Source organism: Chenopodium album, chromosome 25 (genome assembly GCF_948465745.1).
Source record: "Chenopodium album chromosome 25, dcCheAlbu1.1, whole genome shotgun sequence".
In the NCBI taxonomy this organism is placed as follows: domain Eukaryota; kingdom Viridiplantae; phylum Streptophyta; class Magnoliopsida; order Caryophyllales; family Amaranthaceae; genus Chenopodium; species Chenopodium album.
In genome coordinates, this window is record NC_137858.1 from 27,760,977 (window position 1) to 27,770,252 (window position 9,276).

At 37.4% G+C, this 9,276-nt stretch overlaps 1 pseudogene; it reads left to right on the forward strand.

The window, feature by feature from the left end:
- The first annotated feature begins 3,316 nt into the window (after positions 1-3,316).
- Positions 3,317-3,415, forward strand: LOC145615850 (small nucleolar RNA R71; annotated as a pseudogene).
- The last annotated feature ends 5,861 nt before the right edge of the window (positions 3,416-9,276 follow it).

Below are 9,276 nucleotides of genomic sequence, written 5' to 3' on the forward strand. Positions count from 1 at the left end.
TCATCAACGATCCTAAACACATTACGTGTTAACAAGCAAACATCCTCGAACCGTTCAACTTCCCCTAAACTAAACCTAATCTATGCATCCAAAGAAAATAAAGAGAAAAATAAGAAAGGTCTCACCGGGCTATCCATGCCTAGCATAATAAACAAAGGCAATATAAAGAACCACCTTCGTTGCGCTCCAAAATCATAAACATCATCAAAAAGCCATGTAAGAACAAGAAAAATAAAAGAAACTATAAACAAAGGAAAAAGGTTAGTAACTTCAAAACAAAAGAAAAGAAAAGGAAACTACAAAGAAACACTAAACTAAGCTAACAAAGAGTTAAAAAGAAAGAAAAGAAAAACTAAGTAGCCAATTAAACTACAAGCTAACTAAAAGACACTTAGACTACAAAATTTGGATTTAAAGGGACTTGGATCCAAAGGCTTTGGATAAATGAAATTTGATGAGTTATGGAAGAAGGTTGGTTCGGTTTTGAGGGTATGAGGGAGATTGGGGTCGAAGGTAGAAGGAGGAAAAAGGGGAAATGAAAGAAGAAAGAAGGAAAGGGAAGGTAAGGGGCATGGCAGTGGGTGTGGCCATTGGTGGGTACACAAATAATGATGATGATAAACACCAACATAGGCAGTAGCAAAACCCCATTTTAGTGGGTTCAAAATCCCAAAATAATGGTAACACCACATGAACCCACCAAAAAAAACTTCCTTCAACTTTTAAAGCACAAAATTCCCTATCTTACCTCACTAAAATTCTTACCCTTTTACCTCAAATTTCGATGATATCGAGTGTAATCACATCAAAAACCGCAAAACACCTTCAGAATCCAACCTACAAATCCAAACAAGTAGAAAAGTGAAAGAAAAGAAACTAAAAGAAGGGAAAATAAGAAAATTCAAATCAAAAAGAAAAGTTTAGAGATCTCCGGGTTGCCTTCTGGGAAGCGCTTGCTTATGGTCCTAAGCTCGACCCTTCCTCCAAATCATGGAGGGTCAAAGAACACCACCTTCTTCAAAGTAGAGGAAAGAGCAAATTCATCCTCAACTTCTAGCAACTTCTCATTGTTGCTTGACGAGATTTCATACAAAGACTTTTCAAATGCAAGCTTTTCTTTCCACGACTTCTTTCTCTTTCTCTTTTTCCTAGAAGCTCGTGCTCTTTTCTTTGCCTTGTTCTTCTTTGTAAATGGTTTCACATCATCCACACTCTTGGGGTCATCGTCCTCCTCTAGAGGGTAGAGCTCAAACCAATGAGGAATGTCAATTTCCTCCTCGTCCATAAGCTTGGGAAGCTTCGTTTTCTCTTCACTAACGTTCTTGCAATCACAACTCAAAAGCACATCATCACAATTCTCAAGAACATTGTTAGTTGAGGAATCAATCATGCATACATTATCAATAGGGCAAGGGGAATTAACACACATAATTCCTTTCACAAGAGACAAAGACTCATGCGTTGGTTTTAGCTCCAAACTTTCCTCATCCTTACCAACTCTCAAGGTAATACGACCCCCCTTAACATCTATCAAGGCACTCGAGGTGGCTAAGAAAGGTCTTCCTAAGATGATAGGGATATGGTCATCTTCCGCAATCTCAAGCACAATGAAATCAACGGGAATGGTGAACTCTCCTATCTTGAGAGGAACATCCTCAACTCTCCCCTTTGGAAACTTAATAGACCGATCGGCCAATTGAAGGGTCATGTTGGATGGAAGGAGCTCACCTAGCTTAAGTTTCTAGAAAACGGAATAAGGCATGATGCTAACACTAGCACCAAGATCACAAAGAGTATTGTGGAACAATTTTCCTTTGATTTTGCAAGGTACGGAGAGATTTCCGGGATATTTCAACTTTTGGGGTAAGTCATTATGAATAAAGGCACTAAAACACTCCCCCAAATTCACCGGTTCCACCATATTGCAATCTCTCTTACCGGTCAAAATTTCATTAAGAAACTTAGTATAGTTTGGAATTTGTTCTACCACATAGGTGAAAGGAAGAGTAGATAAAGTTGCTTAAGCATCTCGATGAATTTCCCAAATTGCTTATCCAATTTCTGCCTATTGTGCTTTTGGGGATAAGGAAGTTTAGGTTTGTAAACCTCATCTTGCTTCCGCTCTTTCTCCTTATGCTTATCATTGGAATCCTCACTCATCTTGCTAGGCTCTTCATGCTTATTCCCTTCACTCGAATCACTCTCCTTGCTTTTCCTAGGAACACTCTCCTTAAGGACCTTACCACTCCTAGTGGTCATAGCTCACATCGGTTCCCTAGAGTCAACTTCTTGTGAGGGTAAAGAAAGAGGACTAGGACAATCTCTCAAAGGGATGGCTAGTTCATTGATTTGGTTCTCAAAATTCTTTCCATGAGTAAATATGACCTCAAACATTTTGTTACAAGACAATGTGAATTCATTCATTTTCTCGAATTGAGCCATCATGAAATTCTCTAGCCTACTCATTTGAGATTATTGAGCGTAGAAATCATCACCTTGGCTTTGAGTCTTTGGAGTGATTTGGGGTGGGGTATCTCTTTGAACATCATTTTAAAAATCTCCCCTACTTTGATTACTCCAATTACTCCTACCATGATTTTGGCCGGAATCTTGATTATGATTACCATAACCTTGGTTATGATCCCCATATTCTTAGCCATGGCTTTGATCATTACAACAAAAGTTATTATGGTTACCACAAAATTCTTGGGTCACATGGTTACCATAACCACTATTTTGATTATAATTATCATAGCTCCCATCATTGTGATAATTCCTATTCCCGACATTCTTTTGAGCATGAAATCTAGGTCCAAAATCATTATTATCAACACAATTCACATGCACATTCTCATATCCATCATATCTATCACAAGAAACATTGGGGCAATTAGAAACATTATGATCATTCTTTCCACATAAATCATTAACCAAGCATTCTCTTATCATGCAACAAGAAGCAAAAAGGGGATTAGAGTAGGAAGATGTACCTCTCCCTTGAAATTAGGAGGGAAGACTAGAAGCTTGTGAAGGACTCTCTAGCTAAGTCTTGACAGAAATCACCTCCTTTCCTAACTCCGAGACCAATGTGGACATATTGTTGACGACATTAGATTGATCGATTGAGCCACTTGTGCTAGTCGATTCCCTCTTTACATCATGCCAATCCATGTAGTTCCTTACCACATCATCTATTACATCCACAACCTCTTCTTCCATTTTGTTCATAATCGGCCCTCCGGCTTTGGCATCAAGGCTCGATCTACCTTGAGAGCTCAAACCACCATAGAAAATTTGTATGACTTGATAGGTTGGAATTCCGTGGTGAGGGGATTCCCTTTGGTAATCCTTGTACCTCTCCCATGCTTCATAGAGATTCTCTCTAGGCAACTGCTTGAAATTTTGGATTAAGGCTCTAGCCTCCGCCATCTTCTTTTGTGGGTAAAAGCGAGACAAGAAAGCTTTTGTGACTTCATCCCACGTCCTAAGGGACCTTGGCTTTACCTCCTTGTCTAACCACTCTAAATCTCTTCCAATGAGACAGAAGGGAAAGAACTTGAGTCTTATGTATTCTTGAGCAACTCCGGCTACCATAATTGTATTACAATACTTCTCAAAATCTCGAGATGGTTGAGAGGATTTTCACTTTCTGTGCCACCATATTGTTTCCTCTCAATCAAGGTGATCGTAGCCGGTTGGATTTCAAAATCACCATCCAGGATCAATAATGGAGCAATCACGCTCTCATACTTGTAAGCACCCGGAGTGCCCAACTCCTTTAACGTCACTCTATGAGCTTCTCCCGTGTTCACTTGCACAAAATCTCAAATGAAATTATTAGTAGCACGACTACAAATGTAGCCTAAAGGAAAATCTTTTTGTGTTTTTGAATAAAATGGAATAGACTCTACAACAATAAACAATCACGACACCATTTCCCGGCAACGGCGCCATTTTGACGAGGTTCGAAGTTAGGTCGTTGAGGCTAACCCCTCCCCAAGGTCAAAAAATATTTATAAACACTTAACCAACCCTATACTAGTATACGGTAAGTCAAGGGTCGAACCAAAGGAACGGTGGGCTATTGTCTATTGTCTATAGTCAAGCTATTCCGAAGTCTAGAGATAGGGTGTGAATTCTATGCTAGGACAAAGATGATTAATAAACGAGAAGAAATCAAATGTAATAAGCACTAGGGCTAGGATCCACATGTATTCATAATGGAATCAACTAATTAGGAGGTCAAATTGGCTAAGTCAAACAATGTGAGGGAAGATCAATCATGCAACCAATGGAGCATATCAAGCTATTCTCCTAGAGGTCTAACTAGCGTCAACTACGATAAACTCTAGCTAAGAAACATCACAAGATACCTTAATCGTGTAAATGCAAGCCATAAATCAATGGTCTGTATCAATGGAAACTTACAATGCAATCTAGTGCAACAATCAAAGTTAGCTACTCTTTAATTAATCACACACATGCACATGATCATCAACCAAATTTAATCACATCATCAACTCCATCAATTTTCCCCAATTAGCATTAATCCATTACTCATACATGCTTCACCATTACCCTAGCAATCTAACTACTCACAATCCATAGAAATCAAGATCAAAACAAAGCTAAACAACAAATTCATCAAGATTGAATTGAACAAACTTAAATCAAATCACAAATCAATCAAACTTCAATCAAACTTGAACATTCAACAAAACAATTGAAATTAAACTAAAGATCAAACTAAATATTGAATTAAAGAAAAGGAAATCTTACAATCTTGATCAAAGATCAAAGGAATTAAAGAAAGCTTCAATCATCAAAAATCCACCATGAATTTCTCTCACTAAAACCTAGAGTTTCTCTCTCTAAAAGTCTCTCCAAATTGATCAAAAACTAATTCTAATTCTATTATAATTCTTCTCTCTCTAAAAATAAAAGGAAAGACTATATATAGGAAAGATTAAAAAGAAGAAATAGTTAGATCGTCCCAAAAGAAACCCCGGAAGGTGCGGTCGCATCAAGGAAGAGGCGCGGCCGTGGGAAAATGAGTACGGAACAAGGGCAAGAGGAGGTGCTCCCGCACCACCCAGGTGCGCGGCCGCAACACCCTTGTGCGGGCCGCACCACCCTCGTGCGCGCCCGCACCTGGCAGCAGGGCACTTCCTCTCTTTCTTCGTCCTATCCCATCCTCGTGCTCTCGTCTTGGTGATGATGATGAACACTAAGGTAGGCAGTCTTGAAAAGTATATTTTGGTGGGTTCATGCCATAGATGATGCCCCCAACGCATGCGTGCACCGATATCTTAACTTGCACCTTGCGTTCCTTCAAACTTGAAGCACCAAAAGGCGAACACGAGGCATCCAATTTGATGAGAAATGTGAGAGGAAGGCTCGGGAATCCTTGGAAACACGATCATAACATGAAAACAAACGAAAACAAACAAATAAAAGGGAAAAAGAACAAATAAACACAGAAATGCACAAAACAAGGAAACTAACTACGGAAAGCATAAACCAACGAAATAAAGGACAAAACTAAGGAAAACTAAAGAAAAGAGCTATAAAATTGAATGAAAATCATCCAAAAAGAGGCCAAATGAGTGCCATAAATGACACTCATCACTTGTTCATGCCTTTCTCCCAAGTAGAGTTTAATGGATATTTTACATGAATCATAAGTTTACCCATGCCCAAGTTGGTCTACTTATACCAGAAATGAGTTTGGAAGCGAGGGTACTAAAATAACGTTCCCTTTAGGAAGGAATCGCTATTCTAGCCCTAATGCGGCCTCTACTAGCTCTTCCTTTTCCACAATTTCATTACCAAGCAATATTGATGGGTGTCATAAATGGCACCCATTTGATGGGCATTTAGGTTGTTGTTCACCTTCTTTTCATGGCTTTCATGCTTAATAAATTCTTAGTTTTATGCATTTAGTCTTAGTTTTATCTTTCCTCTCTTATTTTATGGCTTTTGTGCATTTTGATGGTTTTTCTAATGGTTTCTCTTTTATTTGCTCTATTTTTGTGGTTGTAGGTATTGTATGGGCTCCGCGTCTTGATATTGGTGATTTACTAAGGTGGAAGATGCTTTTGGAGCAAGCATATGGCAATAGGAAAGCTCAAGATGCAAGGAAGTGGATTCTCCAAATTCTAGCTCTTGCGCTCGATCTCAAGCCGTGTTATCATAAAGGAGTGGTGTTGAACCCACTATCAAGTGCCTTAGAAGCTGCCCCTCTTAGTGTTCATCATCATCATATTGCACATTCATTCGTAGACCTTAGCGAACGCACGAAGCCGCGAGAAGAGCTAAAGAAACCCAGAGGAGCGCAGGCATGCAAACCTCATGCGTGGGCACGCCGCCCTGGTACGCGGGCGCGCCACTAGCCTGCGCCTCCCGGGGTTCCCTCTTTGCTCGGTTTTTGTTCGCGCCTCCAAGATATGCCTTTGTAACTCGATTTTGTAAGAAAGTTTCATTTAGATTTTTTATTATAATTCTTAGTTAGTTGAGAGTTTCTGTCTCTAGTTTTAGGGTTAGTTTAGGAGTAGATTTTAGAGAGAGAAAGTGAGGAATTTCAATGGTGATTTAGTGATTGAAGATGCAAGAGTGACAATTATGTTGAAGATCTTTCTATTATCAATGAGCATTTCTAACTCTATCTCGTTTTATTGTTTTGCTTAATTCATGTTTGTTTGATTTGATTTTGATTTGATGTTTGATGCTTGATTAGAGTAGTTGTTCTTCATAGATTGTTTATTCTTGTTTCTATAGTTGTTTGTTGATTTGATGACGTTGTTAGAGTAATTGTCTGGCTAGGGATAGGGTGAAACTTGTATGATTGGTTGATTGTGTTTAATTTGGGAAATGTGTTGATTGATTGTTGAGATTAAAGTGATTAATGGAAGTTTGCATGTGTGTAATCGATTAGGCCTTGAGAATTATGCTAGATTGCATTGTAGTTTCTTATGATATGGACCATTGATTTAGGAATTGCAATTTTCGATTGAGTTTAATTTGTTAGAGTCTCTCGTAGTTGGCGCTAGTTAGACCTCTAGGAGATAGCTTGTTGAGCTCTTTTGATTGAGCTTACCATTAGTCCTCACAACCATTGACTTGCATGTATTTCAGAGTTGTTACAATTGTCATGATTACTTGTTGATCCCATTCCCTAGTACTTTATTTTTTCGGTTTTTCGTTTAGTTAGTTGTTAGTATAAACTTCTATCCCTAGACTTCGACCTAGCTTAGGCACTAATCGAGAACACTTGAACATAAACGTTCCTAATATTTGCAACGTGACACCTAAAACTAAGTTAGTTGATTTTATTTACACGAGACAATCACATAGGAATTACTTTACAAAATTCGTTATTTTTATTTAATCAATATTAGTGAAAGAACAAAATAAACAAGATTCGCCTTGACATAGGTGATAAATCAACAATTAATTATTCAATTCTAGTCTTGATTAACGGAAGAAAACTATGTGAATTAATTAATTAAAAGTAAAGTCCGTTTTAAATGATCAAACAACATTAATTAATTGATTAAGGTTATTTAGACAATAAAAGGTATGGTGATTGATCTAAGTGCTCGGGAATTACTAATTTTCCTTGCTAGATATTCGTTTAGAACATTTATAGACTCCGTCTTGTTAGAAACTTACCACTTTTCCTTGCTAGATCATTACTTTCATATTTCATTTAAATTAAAATTATTATCATTACTTCCAAATCAAGGGTTTGGTTTATAAATGAATATGCATGCCAGCAAGCATTGTAAGAATAATTTGCATGTTTTATTAAAGCATATAAGAAGATATTCAAACTCCAACTGGCTTTGGCCAGGGTTTAGAAGCATATAATATTCTAATAGCATGTTATCATTACTTCCAAATCAAGGGTTTAGAAGCATATAATATTTGGCATGAAAGGAACAAGAAAGTGTATGAAAATTCCACCACCCCGAATGAGATTGTGCTTCTAAGGGCTGCTAGATTGTCTCAAGAGTATGGCTCCTACAACGTGCGCATTTACAAGACCTCGACCCCGAAGACTACTGCTAGTGCAAAGGTATGGAAGGCACCTCCGTATGGTATTATTAAAATAAATTTGGATGCCTCTCTTGCTGTTGAAGGATGGATTGGTCTAGGCTCAGTGGCGAGGGATCATGAAGGCAGGGTCCTCTTTGCTGCCACAAGGAGAGTTCAAGCTCATTGGCCTCCTGAGGTTGCTGAAGCGAAGGCAATGAATTGGGCTATCAAGCTAGCCAAGCGCTACAATTTGGAGGAAGTGATCCTCGAATCTGACTGCCAATTGCTTGTGAATAGGCTGACCAAAGGAGTTGTCCATTTCACTGATCTAGACTCGATTTTGGGTGATATTTTATGTGCTAGTACTTCTTTTAAGTCGATTAGTTGGTCCCATGTATATCGTGATGGTAATTTTGTTGCCACCATCTTGCTAAGCTAGTACCTTTCGGTTGTGAACAGGTGTGGGAAAATCATTGTCCTAGTGAGGTTTCCCCATATGTACTCACGGATTTTAATTTGATTAATTAATACTAGCCTAGTTTCCCTCAAAAAAAAAATGTTATGAACCATGAATGAAATTACTTAAGAGGAGTTCCTAAGAACTATTGTTTATTTGTATGTCTATTTTAAAAAAGTTTACTTTTGAATATTGCAACATTAATGAAATATTATCCAAAACTCTAATATTTTATTATTTGTATTCTTATGAGAACTCTCAAATTATTATAAAATGTATAAAGAATTATAATTATGAAATACTTATCCGTGAAAATAATGTTTGTTATGTTCCGGAAGAACCAGAAGCAATGCATTGAGATGATTCATCTTGTTGCCAATATTTCTTTTTTGACAATGATGATATCTATATGTTTTACGATTGTTTGATCAAATATTGATAAGTTTCAACTATATATTAATGACCTCCATAAAATGCTACAAGTAAGTCAAATATATATAAATGGATAAGAACTGTTATCTTTTATATGAGGATATGTGTTTATCTAAAACGAGGTTATTATCAAGATATATGTATTTGGAATTTTGCCTAAACATTAGTATATAAGAAAGATTTATATACATCATTACATTCTATGTGTATTATTCTCATAATTCAGATTATAAGAAGGTAGTAAATAGTTTCAAGTGAAGGTTCGAAGAAAAAAGTAAGACTCGAGTTACATTCTGGAAAATCAATTAGCAGTGAAGATTTTGTTTCTACATAGTAGAAGTTGCTTGTGT